This window comes from Dendropsophus ebraccatus, chromosome 11 (assembly GCF_027789765.1).
Source record: "Dendropsophus ebraccatus isolate aDenEbr1 chromosome 11, aDenEbr1.pat, whole genome shotgun sequence".
Lineage (NCBI taxonomy): Eukaryota > Metazoa > Chordata > Amphibia > Anura > Hylidae > Dendropsophus > Dendropsophus ebraccatus.
In genome coordinates, this window is record NC_091464.1 from 62,121,685 (window position 1) to 62,142,218 (window position 20,534).

Consider the following 20,534-nt stretch of genomic DNA (forward strand, 5'->3'; position numbering starts at 1 on the left):
TTTTTATCGGTACCTTACTTGCATATATGTGACTTATTGATCACTTTTTATTCAATTTTTCTGGAACTGATGTGACCAAAAATCAGCAATTTTGTACTTCGGGGTTTTTTGCGCTCCTACCATTTATCGTGCAAGGAATGTGAGAATTTAATATTTTGGAGCGATTCCACACACAGTGATAGAAAGTATGTTTATTTTTTTGTTTATTTAAGATAAGATAGGAAATAGGAAAAGAGGGTGATTTAAACTTTTATTATGGGATGTGCTTTTTTTAATATATATATTAAAAAACTTTCTAAAAAATATATATTTGTAGTCCCCCTAACTTGTTTGTAGCCCTCCTTGGGGACTATGAGCAATAGGCTATGTTCACACAACGTCAAAAATAGAGAAAAAGCGTCCGATTTTGATATTTTAAAAAAAGACAGTTTTTGCCACAACTTAACTGACTGCAATGGTAATACATTGAAGTCAATGGGAAGACGGATGTCCAATGCACACAATGCATTAAATAACAGAAATTTTTACCGTGGACGTCAAAATAATGAACATGATCCTTATTTTCGGACGTCTTTTGCAAACAGCTGACCTTTTTTATTAGTAGTTCAAACACAGTTTTTCTTTTGTCACCGTTCTTTCTCCGTTTTTATTAATAAATTCAATGGACTTTTCAATTAAGCCGCACACAAAGGCCAATTAGTAACCCCAACTAGAATAATGTGCAAACACCAGTCATTGCACTAAGGGGAGGCCAGACAGCTAAATGACGTCCGATGTTTTAGACTCAAAATAACGGACGTCATTTTAAATGGAGCTGAAAAAACGTTGTGTTAACATAGCTACACAAGGCAAACCCTGCACTTGCCCCTACTTTTTTCATGTACTTTATAGGTCTGGTAATTCGCCTTACATATTAGTCATATACTATTGTACCTAATGGTCCCTGTGAGAGGTTACTGTATCCCTCCACTTTGTAGGATTATTTATTTACCCCTCTGGTCTTCTAAATTTTGGAGGATTCTTGTCACTTTGCATGAATAGTGTCTTGTTCTTTTGTCTTCTATATGCAGAGCAGCAGATGAGCACATGTCAGTAATTCCCCACAGTCTGATTGTATTGGCAAGCTGCACTTTGTGTGGGTGGAAGAATCGGCAGTGTAAGATTTCTTTAATTTCAGAAAGGAATTTGATGGGTTTGGCTTTCACTCTGTGTGCCAACAAAAATGCAGTTTTTGAACAAACGTAGTATAGAACAATAAGGAGCCATTTTAATGAATCGCTTTGTGTGCAACAATGGTTTAATAATAGAGTTTAAAGGAGAAGTCTGGCGAAAATATTTATTAAAGTATTGTATTGACCCCAAAAAGTTATACAAATCACCAATATACACTTATTATGGGAAATGCTTAAAAAGTGCTTTTTCCATTCACTTGCTACTGCATCAAGGCTTTACTTACTGGATAAAATGGTGATGTCACTTCCTGGATAACATGGTGATGTCACTTCCTGGATAACATGGCAATGTCACTTCCTGGATAACATGGTGATGTCACAACCTGACTCCCAGAGCTGTGCGGGCTGTGGCTGCTGGAGAGGATGATGGCAGGGGGATGCTCAGTGTCCCTCCAGTGCCCTGTGTCCCTCAGTGTCCCCCTGCCATCATCCTCTCCAGCAGCCACAGCCCGCACAGCTCTGGGAGTCTGCTTGTGATATCACCATGTTATCCAGGAAGTGACATCACCATGTTATCCAGGAAGTGAAGCCTTGATGCAGTAGTAAGTGCAGGGAAAAAGCACTTTATAAGCATTTCCCGTAATAAGTGTATATTGGTGATTTGTATAACTTTTGCGGCGCAATACAATACTTTAATAAAAAAATAGACGGTTTTCTCCTGTAAAGGGATTATCCAGGATTAAAAAAGCAAAAAACAGCTTTTTAACACTGCATGGTGAACGTGGTAAAAACCCAAACACAAAGGTGCACTTTTTTTATGACACCCTATAGCTATGTTCCCATCTCAGGAACATATCAGGGAAGGCAACTGTCTTGATCATGATCATAAGAGCTGACTGTTCCCCCTCCCTTTAGCTTCCAGCAACAGCTCAAGCAGTAAGGTGCTTAGTGTAAAGGCCACGGAACGATTATCGGCCGTATTCGGCCGATATTTGCCGTTACAGCTGATAATCGTCCCGTGGAATAAACGGCAACGATCAGTCGACATCGTTCATGTCGGCTGATTGTTGCGTCGTTTGTCTTTTAAACATGTTGAAAGACAAACGACCAGGATAGCAGTGATCTGCTTTCCTTGCTCCGTAGACCGCCACTATCCCCTATGGGCTGCCCGGACAATCTAGCAATCACCCGGGCAGCCCCCCTGCAGCTCCCCGCGGCCCCCCTGGACTCACCCGCTTACTGCTGCTGCGCGAAATAGCAGCGGCAGGGAGCGAGGAACGAGGAGTAACTCTCCTCCTCACTGTCAGCCCGTGGAATAGGGGCTTAACTCCTTCCATGCTGTCTCTTTTATTACTGCTAACATAGCACCTTGCCAGAGCATCAGTAACCCTTTCTCCTTTCACATACCTTCTATAGCACTATGTTGTGTAACTAATCTGCTCAATGCAGTGACAGTCTGTTTAGTCCAATGCATTTATTTTCCAGCATTATATTATTGCATAGTAGTGAGTAATATCTGTTGTGCTATGATTGGCCAGAGAAGTAAGGAGAGGAATGGCTGTGTGAGTACTACTGACAAACCGCCTCATGAAATGTAGACAATAGAGATATAGTTGTGCACCATGGAGAGGACCCTCAGGGACTTAAAGGGGTAGTGTGGCATTCAACATTTATTCACTAAAAAACACACATTGCAAAGTTATACAACTTTGTAATGTGTATACCAAACCAAAACAGAGATCCACAGGGGATCACAAAAAATGCAGGACAATCACAAATGAATATAATTATAATCTTTATTTGAATATTCCTTATTTAAAATTTCATAAAAATGAAGGGAGTGAAACAGAACCAAATAATACATAAATTAGTGAGGGGACATGTAAACATATTTTATGAAGTCATATATTGCACATTCATAAAGATTAATAATGACTAAAGTATCTGTGGCAATACAGGCAACCTCCACTATATAGTAAACAATGTAAGCAATAATGTAAATAGCAGCAAAAATTAGATGTAAACAGGCAGAGCCCTATTCAAAGCCGCAGTTGCTCAGTGAGCAACATATAGGTGAAATCACCAATAGTTATACAGTATATATAAAAAGACATAGGAGGATGCGTGCATTGCAACAAGTCCCACTCACCTACTCACCCTACGCACGTTTCGCGTGGCTCGAATGGTCCGGCAGGCCTCCTGAAGATGACATGTTCGACCCAAGATGGCGGCCGGGGTCGACAGTGATTGCGTGAGTATAATGCACCACATTTCCGGGGTGGGGGGAACACAGCGAAGGGGGCCATTCACTTAAATAACACACATTACAAAGTTGTATAACTTTGTAATGTGTGTTATTTCATGAATAAATAATAACTAACAAGAGCAGTGATATTCTTTTTGCTTTGTCACAATTCTAAAAGGTAATTCAAAATTTTTTTTGACACGGGTATACTTTATTCTTGAGTCAACCCTCTTCAACTCCAAACACCCCACCATAGTTGTTCAAAATTTTCCTAAAGCGGACAACCCCTTTAATACAAAAACACCCCACCTTTTCCCACCAAACTCTTGGACCAACATACAGTATAAATCACTACCTCCACCATTTTTCTCCTGAACCTTTTAGAAAAGAAAAGAAGATGGAATCCATTTTTCAAACCGAAACACTTAAGAAGTCCTCACTCGGTGCATAGTAAATGGATCGCGGGAAACAGAATACATTTTCATGAGTCCATTACGAGAACACTGGCATCTGTTCAGTCTTTTTTCTACAAAACTTTGCTTGAAGTCCTCCTCCTCCATTAGTTATATTGCACCGCGTGATGGCTGTTTGTCTCCTTACCATATCCTTCGTATTCATAACAGATTTCCATTTACGCTTTCTTTTCATTTTTTTCTTTTTTTTTCTTTTTTTATAGACACTGACTCGGATCTCCTCAGCGACACAATGCTGTTGTTTTATCGCGTGCCAGCATTGTAATGCCCGCCATCATTCATATCTGATTTTTTAATACAGTTATCTATCAGAAATAATTATGCGGCCTCCTCTCGGCATTCCATTCCCTGTTATGTGGTTTTTTTTTCTGAAGACTGTGGTTTGCTGCCTAACTGCTTGGAATTATTACCCGGCTATCCATTGTGCTGAGATATCAGATCCTGTGCATTAGGATATTGTGCTGCTTCCATTGTTGAAGTAATTATACAATCTGCAGACCGACCGTGACTTGATGTCCGAGAACGGCACAAAGAACACCTTTCCCCTCCTAATGTACATCCACTTTGACCCTCTGATCTGATTGACGGAGGAGACCTTTATTATTTTACAGCTGCCTACCCAATCGGAGAGAACACATTCGATCGTGGTTGAACTGTGGTTACTGTCCACAATGACTGAGGGAACCGGAAAGCCTTTTAACCTGAGTTCTTTATGTAACAAAATCCTTTAACACGTTTCTTTTTCACCACATGGCCGTGTTTTATTGTATAAATATCATTGAGTTTTAACTTGTGGTATCACACAGACAGATCGGAGCTGCTCAACAATGAAATACTTATTTATTGATGTTGGGATGAGAGGCGGAAGGAGGGAGCGTGCGCGTAATCCGAGAGAATATCACTTGGTGTTTTTAGAAATGTTCCCAAATTAATCGATTCATTGATAGATTTGTGATGGGTAAATGGTGTTGTCCATAATTTTTTTTAATGGAGTTTAAATTAGGTATTCCTGTTACCTTAAGAAAAAAAAATCTAAAAAAAAAAAAGATTTACAAAGTTAAAGGGGCTGTCCAGAATTAGAAAAATATGGCTGCTCCCCCCCCCCCCGCCCAGAAACAGCACCTCCCCAGCACCTTCCCCTGCAGTTTTGTAGCTTAGTTCCATTGAAGTGAATGGAGCTGAATTGTAATACTACGCAACCTAAGGACAGGGGTGGCACTGTTTTTGCAAGAAAGTATCTGTGCTTTTTCTAATCCTGGATAACTTCTTTAGTGAACTTGGTCTCCTATTCTGGATCCTCATCTATGACTCAAGGATAGAACAAATCGCAAAGGCTGAATAACATGGCCTGATGTCCCAGGGGAAGCGAGCGCCGACATGACAGCTCACCACTCACTTCCCCCTTGATTGTTCAGATGGGCCATTGAAGTCAGCGGTGGTCTGCTGCAGACCGTCACTGATAAAATTGTGATCTTTCAGCATGCATCAGTTGGCTGATCGATGCGTTTCAGCATGCAGGTAGTAGTTCAGCAGCGGGCAGGTAGTAAGTAGGGACGAAAATAATTTAGTGTAATAGGGCCTTTACTGTGATCTGCAGTGATCTCTAAAGTTATAAAGGCGGCTGGACATACACAGATATAGTCACATGACCATATGTGTGCAGATACTAAAGCCAGGGAGCATAACAGCAAGGATTTACAGAGCTGAAATGTGTGAAGCCCTGTGTGTAAAAGTGGCCATACACCTTCAGTGCTGTCTGGGAGAGGGCTGGGGTGATTGTTGCGCCGTGAGGTCTGCTCTGAGAGCTACCCCCTTTGGGGTAGGGCTGGGGTGATTGCTGCGCCATGAGGTCTGCTCTGAGTGCTACTCCCTCAGGGGAGGGCTGGGGTGATTGCTGCACCATGAGGGCTGCCTAAGTGCCATCCCAGTGGGGGGGTTGGGCTGTACCATGGAGGCAGGCCATGCTCTGCCAGGGGGAACTGCATGGGTCCCATAACATAATGGGTCCCTGCTGCTCACACAAACAGCTTCCCAGCTCTGCAGTCCCTGACACGGCCATTGGTGGCAGCAGAGGGGCTGCTGGCACAGCATATGGATAAAAAATATCCCTGCGGGAACAGATCACTACTTAAAATTTGCTCATTATATCTCATTAGGATATACATTTTATAGCAGCCCAACGCTTTTTATGGGTAAATTGGATAATCTCACCATGGCAACCACTTTCTATAATATACAGCATATGGATATAATAGCAGTGGGGTCCCCACATGGAGGGGACTCATACTCTGGCTGCCCTAAATATCCACAGACAGTGACATTCCCTAGATATTTCCTCAAACAGGGGGCTCCAGAAATATTCTTGCACTAAGTGTAATGTTGACTTCTTCTTCCATTTAGGTGTCATGTGGATCTAATACTCTTCCCTTCTGTTTTCATTCCATGGCTCTTATTATGTAGTAGAACATGTCCTTGTTATGCCAGTCTCTGCTCTCATCTTGGCGCTTTATCCATACGTTGGCCCTCACCTCATTCCAAACAATAGCTTCATTCAATATATCCCTTGTGGCAAGAACTTCATTGAACGGAGCCTCTCACGAAATCCAGAGGTGCTATAAATTATTGCATATGTTTTTGTTTTTTATCTCCTTTTCTTACCTCTGTTTGCTTTGGCTACAGATGACTCGCTAAGCCTTGAAGTCACAACTACAAAAGACTTTGTCTTCTTTTAGTTTTGCCGGGGCACATTGATCCACCCACTGAGAAATATGTGTTTTATTACAAGTCACATTCTCTCCCCTGGTTAAAGACATCCTGGTCTGGACTGCTGGAGAATTTGATCCCAGACTGGCTGTTCTTGTCAAGTGGATTTCTCAAGGAGCTCAGCGTTACAGACTAATTCAGGCGAGCTCTCTGACACAGTCACAACTGCTCAATAACGTGGCAACATGGCTGCGTCTGGGGCTGTCATCACAAATTGAAGCTGACAGCTCCAAAGTGTTCACATAGATTTCATGTTTCTCTTTTACGTTCTACATCTCAGTAAAACGAGAGATGTCTCAAGGCCATGTAGAACATGAGATCTCAGCCCTGCAGAAAGCCGATTGTCTGCAGAGATCTAGGGAGATGCAGGGATGGGGTACACTTTCTTTACTGTCTGCATTCAGAAGGCCTACTACTTCCTCGGAAATTTCTACTACTTGTGGAATAATGTGGACGTGGGTTGAGCTTGTGGAAGAAGACATGGTTAAAATAGTGGTAAATTAGTTGTGGGAAGTTTTTGGTTCAGTATAAAAGGGGAGAAAAGTAAAAAGGAAAACATTAAGTTTAAATTAAATTTAAATGATAGTCTTAACCCTTCACCCTAGCCATGTCCAGCTAGTAAGTCATGCAGTGAGGCTGCTTTAGGCCAGAAAAAAAAAAAACGGGAAACCCTATTCATGCTTGGCGGCTATCTTCTTCTTCTTCCTGAAAATTGAGACAAACTAAAGCATTTAAAGGGTAAGAGCAGGGTAAGAGCAATTTAAGCCGAGAACTCTGCTGCAATGCGCTAGGTTTCCTTAGGGGTCTTCCCGACTGCCACCTTTAAGGTATGTTCACACTAAGCAAAACAGGCGGAATTACGCGTCGGTGTCACTATGGGATGCCTCAGTGTCTCTATGGGATGGCCCGCACACCTCCGCTTTCACTTCTCTCCGCTCAAAAAATTGACATTTCAATTCTTTGAGCGGAGATCGACGGAGGCGTGCGAGCCATCCCATAGAGACACTGTGTGACACAAAGGCAGGCAGGAATTCCGCCAGTTTTACTCAGTGTGAATGGGCCCTTACCCTGCATTTCTGGATCTTGTGTCACTTTGTGAATAGGCCTACTATTTTGCCAAAATCCTGACTACTATGTTATATGTATCTCCAAAATGTGATGAAAAAAATTTAATAAAAGAGCTGTGACTAAATGAAGCAAAGTACAGCACCAAACAGAGCTGCTGTGCTAGTGTGGGGAGACCCCTGATGATGTTATAGCAGTGGGACGGCCGGTCACTTGCTAGGTAGAAGTGTGACACCACTACTTGTGGAGGATGGCCGAGATACAGCCGGACCTTTAGGGTTTTGTCACGTGACGCCAGTGCCTGGTGGGCACACAGGTGTGATGGCACGCCCGCTTTTATAGTGTAAGGTCGGTTGTACCCTTCTCCCCTGTGGTCGGTGTCCTGTCAGGTTGCTGCAGGGTCCCTTGGGATTATGTCACAGGTGGTCAGAGTGGTGGAGTAACCCTCCTGAACAGTGGTTGGAGCCGCCACCTACAGATAGGGGAAATGTCCCAAGGTTGCGGTGTAGTGCTGTGCAGGTGGTGGTAAATAATCACAGACCTAATAATAACGTTTACTGAGAGTCTCAACCCAATTAGTAATGTGCTCTGCTGGGAGGTTGGAGTGCTTAGAAGAATACTTGAAGAAGAAGAAATAACCTGTGCCTGTGTTTTGACCTTTTCTATAGTCTTTACACCGCCTTCTGCCCACTAGCTTTAGCTGAACCATACTAATGAATGACAGACCTCAGACCCTGTTACCTGGGTTGAGTGGAATGGTTAGAGTTCCTAAGTACACCCGCACTGCGAGATGGAGTTCATTGACTTTCTAGTAACTTTGCTCCATGCGGATCAGTTCCTAGCTCTTTGGTTTTTCTGTGGAGACTGTCCTGACTCCTAGTCCTCGGCGTGGGTTGAGGTTATCTGTAGGCTAGTCCTCTCCTGAAGGACTTAGCAGCGCATCATACAGTGTGTTTGGTGCTTCAAGAAAGAGGGTTGTGTTAGCTGTCTGTTCTGCGTCCCGACTAAGAACTTGCTTGTAGAGGGGACCTGGCAGAGGGCCAGGGCCCAGGTGAAACCACTGAGAAAAGCTATCTGAGCTGTGTCCTTTCTCCTCCAAAGCTCAGCTAAGACTCCCTCTAACCCAAGGGACTAACTTCCTAACCAGCGCGTGTGCTGTGTTGTGGTTGGATGGAAAGAGTGCAATAAGGAAACAGTATAGAAAAGAGAGAATAGGGCAGAAGAAAGGAGAAATCCTACTGGACAACAGAATCTGGTACATATACAAACAATAACCCTTTAGTTTACTTCAGCCATGCAGTTTCTAGACCTTAGTTACACACTATAGGTGTGGTCATCTTCAGTAACACAACAGCTATAGCAAAATCACAGACAAATACAGACTTTTATTAGGGGTGTAAATAATAGCAATACCCATAGTGGGACACCACACTAGTCAAAACTAGGACAAGGTGTGAAGCTGCCCTTGCCCCCCCGCCATGTACTGATCAACCAAAATCCCAGAGGCTAGACCCGCACTGAACATTGAAGACGGTCCATCAATGTTAATGTCCTGGAGAAACCCTTTAACTATTGGGGCGGGTTCAGACTACGGAATTCGCGCGGATAAAATCCGGTGGATTCCGTTGCTCGAACACGCTCATGGCCGTGCGCCTTTCCGCTGGCTCCATAGACACCATTCTATGGGCCTGCCAATTCCACTATCCGCCCAAAGAATTGACGTGTCAATTCTTTAGACGAAATGCGGAATGCAGAATCCGCCCGTACCATAGACACCATTCCGTGAGCGCGTACGAGCAACGTAATCCGCCGGATTTCTTCCGCACGAATTCCATAGTCTGAACCAACCCTTACACGGAAGAGACATGGCTCAGGGATAAGGAAAGATACATAGCTGGGAGCCCTTATAGCCCATTTTATGTCACCTACACACAGGGTTCATTGCTCTCAGTGATATCCTTTCTTTTCCAAATGGCGGTAATGTCCTCTTGTACTTTTATAGGCTTGGTATAAGAAGACCATTAAACATATATATATATATATATATATATATATATGTATGTATATATGCCGTTGCTGGGTATCACTGAATTTCTGTAATGGACTTTCCATATGTTTTAATACATTAGCGGATCAGTAATGCACATGGAGATATAGCAGAGCCTCTGGGACAAATTTTGTGCACACACTGCTTACTTAGGATATTTATTGTGGTTAATTCTCACTTCCTTTATGTGTAAAAACTGTATGTGCATACACTTTACCAGTTTTAATAATACAGTAATGTCAGGTCTAGTTTTTCAGGCTAATTGCAGTCAGCAGGAGGTTATAATGTGTGGTGTATCGAGGGTGGAACTCCTAATACTGGGCCGTAATTGTGCTGTAGTAGGAGGTATACGGAGACATGGTGGAATGATCAGAGGTATACAGAGACATGGTGGAATGATCAGAGGTATACTGAGACATGGTGGAAGGTTTAGAGGTATACAGAGACATGGTGGAATGATCAGAGGTATGAAGAGACATGGTGGAATTATCAGAGGTATACGGAGACATGGTGGAATGATCAGAGGTATACATGTGGTGTCCCACCACTGTGGTTCTTTTTTCTTTTATTTTCGTGTCTCACACACCTGTCCAAAAAGCTCTTTTCATAAGGTCAAGTGGAGATAAAGTGTTCAGAAGTTATTTCTTTGTTTCACCACTAGATGTCAGTGTTGTGTATGTATTGCAGGGCTGCAGTTCAGTCCTAGGACAGAGGAACTGACCCGAATAGAGCAAAGCAACTGTAACAAAGGTCTACGTACTCACAGCACGGGTGACACCGGATAATTTTGGACACTTAGCTACACCCAGGTAACCAAGATATTGCCAAGGTATTCTGTATTCTTAGAGACTGTTTAGTAAAGCCATTATTTTCATTCTACCAGGACTCAGTCATCATTACACCAGCACCAGCACCTATACACATATCCGCTACTCTCCTTGGGTCATTTTCCCCTTTCTGTGGGTGGCGGTACCAATAGTCTGGGTGGGTCGTTTTCCACTCAGGACTACCGTGACAGGAGCCTAAACGACCCATCACAGCCCGGCAGGTCACAGACCATTGGGGAACAGTACAGCAAGCCATAACATAAAAGCAGGTATACCACCCAACCTGTGTGCTGAACTAGCAGTAGCGTCACAAAATTTCTATCACTGGCAGAGCTGTACCACACCACCAACCACTACAGAAGTGGCATCACCGTTAACACCTCAGTACATGACCGGTAGTAGAGCGCCACATACGGAGACATGGTAGAATGATCAGAGGTATACAGTGACATGGTGGAATGATCAGAGGTATATGGAGTCATAGTGGAATAATCAGAGGTACATAGACTTGGTGGAATTAACACAGGTAAATACACACATGGTGGAATGAACTTAGGTACACAGAGACATAGAATGATCAGAGGTGAACACAACAATTTGTCTAACTTGGTAAACAAATCATCCTGGCTGTCTGCCATCACCACTAGGGGGAGCTATATGCATACAGAGATGTACAGGCGGTATTTGTCTTCTCTTTCTTTTGCTGTTTTTATGTCTCTTACCTCTTCTTTATGTGATCCAAACCTGACTAGGATGGAGAAGGGCACAACCAAGGAAGAGCCTTGATCAAAGTTGTCTTTTAGAAACAGTGGCATTGCAGAAAACATACCAAAAAAGTATCAGAACGCTGTTTATCGCATATAGTGAGTACTGTGGGTAGTAAATAGGGCACAAGGCAGGTTCACTTGAAGGAGGTCTTGAAATAAATCATAAAAATAACAAACCCTATAGTCATCCCTCAGCTCACCATTGTTATATTACAAATTGGAATACCCCCTTTAAGGGCCCTATTCCACCGGACGATTATCGTTCGCATAATCGTTAACGATTAATGATCTTAAACGACTGCTGTTGTGAAAGACCTGAAAACGTTCACTCATTTCCATGGAACGATAATCGTTACTTATGATCGTATTTGCGATCATTTTTTTCTTCGCTATTGCGTTCGTATCTACTGCGAACGACCGAACGATTTCTTATTCAATGCAAACGATTTATGAACGTTTTGCGAACGAGCAACGATAAAAATAGGTCCAGGTCTTATAAAGTGATCAACGATTTCTCGTTCGGTCGTTAATCGTTACCTGCATGTCAGACAAACGATTATCGTTTAGATTTAGATAATCTGAACAATAATCATCCGGTGGAATAGGGCCCTAAGTCTGTGTGCCAACTTGTGTGTTGTAACCATCAAGTATTTCCTGTTCTGAACCCATCTGTGGTTCCCCCCTCAGCAGACGCAGTGTCCTGTAGGACACCTCCAAGGCCAGTCCGCTCCTGCAGCTACTCCGAGTACAGTGTTATATCCAGTGACAGATCAGCTTCATAACTAATGTGCTGATCATTGTTTTCATCCTTTTTTTTTGCTTACAGGAGAAATGGATTGTTAGAAATCCTTTTAAAGAGAAAACTTGGCATTTGATGTAACTGTTTTAAAATTATAATTACATTGATTTCATTACAGTGAACAAATAGTCTCCGCATTCGTTTTGAAGGAAAAAATGCATTGTAAATCATTCTTTTATTGCCTAAATAGAGCTTGGAATATATTATATTGTGATTTACAGTAAATGTCACTTTAAAGTCTTTTTGGTTATAGGATGCCAAGTGATGCGATCTTTGTAACCCGGCTGTACAGCCTGGCGACATTCTCTGCATTTCTAGAGCTTTTCAGCTGGTTCTGTGTACACTGGGGGCCGGGGTCAGCGTAATTAATGGTCAACATGGGTAGGAGGGGGGACCTCTCTAATATAAAACTGATAACACAGAAGCACAGTGAGGGTTGTCCTCTCTATTATAACACTAATAACACAGGAGCACAGTGTGGGGTGACCTCTCCATTATAAAGCTGATAACACAGGTGCACAGTGAGGGGTGACCTCTCTATTATAAAGCTGATAACACAAAATGCCCATTGAGGGGTGACCTCTCTATTATAACGCTAATAACACAGGAGCACAGTGAGGGGTGACCTCTCTATTGCAGTGGCCCAGGGGGGCAGGTGTTATGTGGCTGGGTTAGTTGTTGGAGTACCACTGAGGCACTGATGGCCAAGGGTGGTAGGTTTGCCCACCCCTGCATACACTGACATGGCACCTCTTGTTTTGTAGAGGTTGGCGTTGTGCAGTGTTGAACGCTAATGAGCTAATGAGTCCAAGCAACTTAACCAAGTAAAGTCTTTACTGAAGAAAACTTTGTTGTGAAATACATCTTATGCGAACTCTTGAATACAAGTGTAAATGGTACAGTAGATAACACACTTGCTTACTGAGATCCCTTGAATGGGAGTTGACCTTTGGGTATAAATAGGTGGCTAAGGTTATGTTGTAGCGAGATGCTGTTATGTCTGTCTATGCAGGGCTTGGCTTTAGCTTGGTGCAGTGTCGTTACTTGAGGAAAGGGGGGTTATCCAGACCTGAAGATTCTCTACAAGAAGGGTCTCTAACCACCATGGGAGGGGCAATAGAAAATACCTGCTTCCACAGAGATGAATGTCTGCCTTGGCTAACCTGTGGGCACTGAGTGACACACTAACAGGGATAGGGGTGACCTCTCTATTATAAAGCTGATAACAGAAGATCACAGTGAGGGGTGACCTCTCTATTATAAAGCTGATAACACAGCATCAATGTGAGGGATGACCTCTCCGTTATAAAGCTGATAACACAGGATCACAGTGAAGGGTGACCTCTCTATTATAAAACTGATAAAACAGGATCAGAGTGAGGGGTGACCTCTCTTTTATTGTTACGGCCGCGGCGGCGTCCCGCGTTCCGGGCCGCCGCCGCGACCGCTACCTGCCCTATGCAGCAGCCGGTGTCCATAGTCGGGGACCCGGCGCTGCTGTCACCTCGGCCCCGGGGGGCGCCTCACCTCTCCACGCTCCTGTCTCCCGCTGTGCCGGCCGGCGCGCGCGTCCCCGCCTCCTAGGGCGCGCGCGCGCCGGCTGTCTCAGATTTAAAGGGGCAGTGCGCTCCTAATTGGTAGTTGCACCCAATCACTCCCCTATAAATCCCAGCATGCCCTGTCCTTAGTGTTGGAGCCTCTACATGCTTCCCATAGCGTTTGGCCCAGCTCCCTGTTGTTCCTGATTCCTAGTCCTTGTTCCTGATTCCTAGTCCTTGTTCCTGATTCCTGTCCGATACCTGGCCCCCAGTCCCAGTTCCTGGTCACTGCTCTCCTGTGTTCAGCCAGTTGCCTGCGGTTACGCATATTAACCTCTGCCAGCACCATCTTACGTCTGCTGCTCCTGCTACACCTCGTCTGCCGTCACTAGCAACCAAGCCAGGGGTAGCGACCTGGGGGTCGCCTGCCGCAGCAAGTCCATCCCGCCTTGCGGCGGGCTCTGGTGAAAACCAGCGGCCCCTTAGACTCCGCTCCCTGGTGAGGTTAGTGCCATCGCTGGTGACGGTCCAGTGGATCCACTACTCCAGGTGTTACAGTAGGCTCCAACCATGGATCCCGGCGAGGTGCCAGATCTCCGTGACGTCGCCAGAGTGGTCGCGCAACAGGCTCAACAAATCCAGAAACAGTCACAGCAGATCCAGCAACTCACTGCCGCCTTACAGCAGCAGACTACTGCCCAGCGCACACCATCTCCTGACGCTGCTTCTTTACTCCGACTGGCTCTCCCAAGCAAGTACTCTGGGGACTCTAAGTTGTGCAGAGGATTCCTGACTCAGTGCACCATGCACATTGAACTTTTGAGTAGTCAGTTTTCCACCGAGCGCTCTAAAGTGGCTTTCATCATCAGCCTATTAGAGGGTAGAGCCCTGGCCTGGGCCACGCCACTGTGGGACCGTGATGATCCTGTTGCTGCCAATCTCCGGGCCTTCCTATTCGAGTTTCGCTCCGTCTTTGAGGAACCTGCCCGTGCTTCTTCGGCCGAGACTGCTCTCCTCAACCTCTCTCAAGGCAGCTCCTCTGTCGGTGACTACGCCATCCAGTTCCGCACCCTGGCAGCTGAATTGGACTGGAACGAGGCCGCCCTATTGGCCACCTTCAAGAAGGGCCTGTCTAGTCGTGTGAGAGACGTGCTCGCTGCCCGAGACCTGCCTACCTCCCTGAACGAACTCATTCTACTGGCCACCCGAGTTGATACTCGTTTTTCGGAGAGGGAGGAGGAGGTTCGGCATGAACATTTACTAACCCGTTCCCGTCGCCATCCCCAGCTGGCGCCAGTTTTCCAGAATCCTGACCTTTCGATGTCCCAACCCTCTCCTGAGATTCCTATGCAGGTGGAACGGGCTCACCTGACGCCTGATGAAAGAATCCGGCGCCTGGAGCAGAATCTCTGTCTCTATTGCGGTGGTTCCGATCACTTCCGGCTGGGATGTCCCCTACGTCCCCAAACATCCGGAAAATGCTCGCACCTAGGTCCGGTGGGACAGGTGTCCCTAGGTGTAAATGCCACCATTCCAAGTCTGTCTATGCCAGTTTCCATCCGGACTCCCTCAGGACAAAATCATCTGACTACTGCCTTCCTCGATTCTGGGTCAGCAGGCAGTTTTATTGCGGCAACATTGGTCCAAAGATGGCGGCTACCCGTGACCCGACTAGCCAGGCCCCTGACTATCTCCTCGGTCACGGGCGAAATTCTTACCGACCGTGTGTACTACCAGACCGCATCTTTAGTCCTCCAGGTGGGTCCTTCACATCAAGAGGAGATATCCTTCTACGTTCTGCCCCATTCTTCCCCCGCGGTCCTCCTGGGACTCCCGTGGCTACAAGAACATGCCCCTCAGCTGGACTGGAGAACCGGGGAGATTCTCAGTTGGGGTCAGGACTGTTCCCACCAGTGTCTCAAGTCCCCTCAGACCAAGTGTATTTTGTCATTTCCTGTCCCGGCCAAGCCTCTATCCGGCCTACCGGCAGAAGACCAAGACTCGGCGGATGCCTTCTCTGCCGAGGTGTACCCTCTCCCCGTACCCAAGACTAAGGTCGTGTCCTCTCACCACCGGAAGAACTTACAGAAGGTCCCTTGCCACGTTATACCGCCTGATCGCCTAGTACCAGTCGTCACCTCCACTCTTCAGAGAGTACCCCCCGGAAAGACTCATGTTCACCCTGCGCTTCGAAGAGGTATTTTGAACTGGGGACATTCCTCGTTGGAGGCCGGGCACCCGGGAGTCCGTAAGACCGGCCAACGGATCTCTCGCCACTACTGGTGGCCCAGCCTATCCCAAGATGTCAAAGACTTTGTGGCTTCCTGTGCCATTTGCAGGCAAGAAAGAGGGGGAGGCCAAAGGGGGGGGGTACTGTTACGGCCGCGGCGGCGTCCCGCGTTCCGGGCCGCCGCCGCGACCGCTACCTGCCCTATGCAGCAGCCGGTGTCCATAGTCGGGGACCCGGCGCTGCTGTCACCTCGGCCCCGGGGGGCGCCTCACCTCTCCACGCTCCTGTCTCCCGCTGTGCCGGCCGGCGCGCGCGTCCCCGCCTCCTAGGGCGCGCGCGCGCCGGCTGTCTCAGATTTAAAGGGGCAGTGCGCTCCTAATTGGTAGTTGCACCCAATCACTCCCCTATAAATCCCAGCATGCCCTGTCCTTAGTGTTGGAGCCTCTACATGCTTCCCATAGCGTTTGGCCCAGCTCCCTGTTGTTCCTGATTCCTAGTCCTTGTTCCTGATTCCTAGTCCTTGTTCCTGATTCCTGTCCGATACCTGGCCCCCAGTCCCAGTTCCTGGTCACTGCTCTCCTGTGTTCAGCCAGTTGCCTGCGGTTACGCATATTAACCTCTGCCAGCACCATCTTACGTCTGCTGCTCCTGCTACACCTCGTCTGCCGTCACTAGCAACCAAGCCAGGGGTAGCGACCTGGGGGTCGCCTGCCGCAGCAAGTCCATCCCGCCTTGCGGCGGGCTCTGGTGAAAACCAGCGGCCCCTTAGACTCCGCTCCCTGGTGAGGTTAGTGCCATCGCTGGTGACGGTCCAGTGGATCCACTACTCCAGGTGTTACATTTATAAAGCTGATAACACAGGATCACAGTGAGGAGTGACCTCTCTGTTATAAAGCTGATAACACAGGCTTGAGTAATGGTGGATGTGAGCACTTTGGGTGAGTTCCATACACAAACCTTATAATGATTCAGAAGTTATTTTAAACGGAACTCACGTGTCATGGTTGTATCCATAGTTACACGATCTTCTGCTGGCAGGAGCCACTGCACACTTATTGGGTAAAGTTTCCTACCCTAGGGAGAGGCATGTTTGAAATTCCAAAATTCCAAAAAGCCTTTGTTTTATGCATTAGTGGCCTCTGAGATATTAGACACCCTAAAAAACGTATGTGGACACTGTCACTTTAAAAAAAAAAATTGACACGCTATAAGCAGTAAGCTAGGTGCTTCACTCCATGACTTGCTGCAGGTAACTATCTTCATAGAACTCATATGAAGCATGACCCTGCCGTGATACAGAGATTGCAGATAGCCGGGGAGTGAAGCACTTTGCTAAGCTCTTCTCCTGGCTATATCCGGAGATGGAGGTTTACACACCAGATCCCAAACAATTAAACCTTTTGCCATGTCAATTTTTTTTTTAATTGACATGGACCCTTCAAATATGTCAAGACTATTTTGTAGTTCTATAATAGGAAAACAAGGTTTTGAGTACAAGAAAAAGTGCAGCTACTTTCTTTATTTTCCAAAAACAGCACTATTCCTCTGTCCTTAGGTTCTTTGTGGTATTACAATTATCTGGAGGGGAGAGTGGTGCTGTTTCTGGAAGAAAATGGCAATGTTTTCTAAACCTGGATAACCCCTTTATAGGGGCTATCTTGATTAGAGATGATCGAATATCGGAAAATCTTTGTTTCGATCAAACTCGAACCTTCTTCATTTGATTCCCCACGCCTTTCCGTTTCATGGGGAAGGTGGAGACAGCCCAAGTTCCGCTTGGAAAACAGGGATACAGCCTAGGTAATAGGCTGTATCCCTTTTTTCCAGGTGGTACTTGGGCTTGCTCCACCTTCCCCACGGAATGAGAAGGCGTCGGGAATCAAATGAAGAAGGTTTGAGTTCGATCGAAACTAAGATTTTCCGATGTTCGATCATCATAGTCCTGATTAGAATACTCATTCTAATAGGGGATGTCCTATGTTCAGAATCCGCAGTCTTGGAACAACTTCCAAGACTGTCTCTGTGGAGGACCTGCAGAATAATATGAATAGACAATGTGTAATTATTCATTTCCCCTGCAGAGGCGCTGCAGGGATATTGAAAGCTTATTCCCCAGAGATGCCAAGTGCCAAAAGTGGCAAAAATTTGCTATTTTTGAACAGTATTAAATTGGGATATCTGCAGTGTCCCAGAACAGGCCATCTTGTCTGTAATTCTATCCCTACATCTTTGTTATAACCATTCCTGTTCTGGAAAGCTATGGTCCACTGCAACTGTGTATTGTGTAACCCCCTGCAGTATTCAGGTTTACTGTTATGCTCATATCTCATTTATATTTCTCTGTATGTGTCTTAATGGTGATGATGTAAAGGCTGGTGTATCACGTGACTGTGCCCTGTTGCCATGGTACCCCCAATGGTCATCGAGCTTTGGCTGGGGTTACCATGTGACTTCCTGTTCTACCTCAGTCTATCTCCTACCACAGAGGGGAAAGGTTGTGTGTGTGACTCCTCTTAACCTTCAGAAGAGGAGCCTCTGTGTGCTCTGCTACTACAGTCCACTGGCTGTGTTCCTGTCTCAAGTTTCAAAATCCTCATCTGGGTGTCGCTTCCAGTCATTCTTCTCATCATCTCAGTTCATCAACAGAAAGTGTTCATCTCAGTCTCATTCCACCCAGCATCTTATCCTCAGTATCACTACTACTCCCATCATTCAGCACGCTATCAGCACAGCCTATTGCAGCATCACCCATTACTCTGCTTTATTCAAGATTGCCTTATTCCCGGTTGCATCCGGAGAGACTGTTACTACTAGTTACCACCGTTACAATAAATACACAACTACCGTTGTTTCTGAACCTTGGCATTGGTGTAATTATTGGTGCCCTGACTAAGGACAATGAAGAATTGCATGCCTAGTCTCCGCTCGGCCATGAGCCCGGTTTCCAGCTGTGATCCCTCATGCCTAAACCGTGACAACCCTCTAGCTAGCAGCTGCCCCGGTTCCTGCCCGCAACAACATCTCTCAGCGGAGTGGCCAATTCCCCCCCCCCCCCACACACACTAGAAAGTTGTGAGAACTAAACCCGAAAACTGCATCACTTCTGATGTCCATTGTTTCTGGTTCATTTCTCCTATAATCTTCCATTGATTTATACACATTGGGCGTCACTGATATTTTTTTTCCCCCCATTAACAATAGGATGACATTTATAACTTTAGCTGTTACAGTCCTAATTATTCTTGGCTGTCAGAACGCATTATATTTTGCATCCACACAAAGCCATTACCGGGGCCCGTGTCGCTGCTTTAGTACAGATGCATGCTTTAGATATTTGCAATCCAATTTTTTTCCCTAATACAGTGATCTGTTCTCTAAATCTAATTATTGGGAAGGTGAAAGGTTGCTGGGCAGAGCCGTGGAGCTGGAGTCCACTAACCGGTACAGCACATGCTGTCGGCTCCAATCAATCCCTCAGCTAATGATAACCAATACCTTCATGTATGATTACCCACCAACTCCATCTTTCTATGAGACGAGACTCCCTGGAATCACAGGTATTGATCTTTTTAATAGAAGGCAGGAAAAATGAAATTACCGGGGCGTCTTATAGGGGAAAAAATGATGAATGAAAACATACCAGTTATAGAAGAACTTTTTTTTTTCCACTCTAGACAAGTATTGTAATCCGCAGAGATGATCGCTTTCAAAATATGTCATGTCGTTCCATTACGTGTGGGTATTAGATTTAGTGGTTGCGTACTATAGCACTGTATAGGGCAATGTGATCCAGGGGCTATATCTCATGAGCCCATTGCCTATAGATGTGCTTGGAAATGCTGTTAACTCCTCAAATGGGTATTTCCATCTTGACAAGTTATGCCCTATCCACAGTATTCACGAGATAAGCCATAACTAAGAGATTGTGTGTGTGGGTCCGACCACTACATTCATTCCAGGGCCCTTTCAGGAGCCACAGCTTACAGATTTCTTATGAAAGACTTTGAGAAAACTACTATGCAGTGATAAACCCAAAGGTGGGGTAACTGTCACTGTAGTTCAACCTTTCCTACACCAGGGATTCTTATACTAGTCAGGACAATCCACCAGGAAGGGATTGATCTGCAGTGGAGCAAATAACATAAGCTGAAGTACTCCATTGAACCTTGCTTGGCCTACTCGGACAATCTTGAGAAGTTAGCTTTGCCCAGTTGTTCAAGCCTTGGACTTGTACTAGCAAACCTAGCACTCGCTGGACTTGTTTGGCAAAAGGCGGTCTTCATCTGCTATCTGATTATAACCGTGAGTATGAGAGTCTTCTTCTACACAAAGTCACTACAAAACCATCCCAGCAGGGTACTGCACTACTTAGGCAAGGTCTCTAAGACAAGCCTTAACCTACTCAACTCAGCTACACTTCCTTACCAACTAACTTAGCTATTCTTCTTAACCAACTATCTACACTTCAAGCACCCAAGCTAAACGTTCTGTGTTGTCTATCAAGAGAAAGGACATCTGTTGAGATTATTTTTGGCATACGTCCTACTGAAAAGTATTAAGCTGTATTGCACTGACGATTCTTCAAGTAAAGTGCAGATAGTGGCCCCG

General features: G+C 45.5%; 1 long non-coding RNA gene across 1 annotated transcript in view; it reads left to right on the forward strand.

Annotated features, from left to right (window-relative positions):
- Positions 1-1,071: 1,071 nt before the first annotated feature.
- LOC138768003 (uncharacterized) overlaps positions 1,072-20,534 on the forward strand; it is an 82,824-nt gene continuing 63,361 nt past the window's right edge. The window contains exons 1-2 of the long non-coding RNA XR_011358904.1: positions 1,072-1,156; positions 10,453-10,574. This is a non-coding gene — a long non-coding RNA (uncharacterized lncRNA). The remainder of the gene's footprint in view (positions 1,157-10,452; positions 10,575-20,534) is intronic.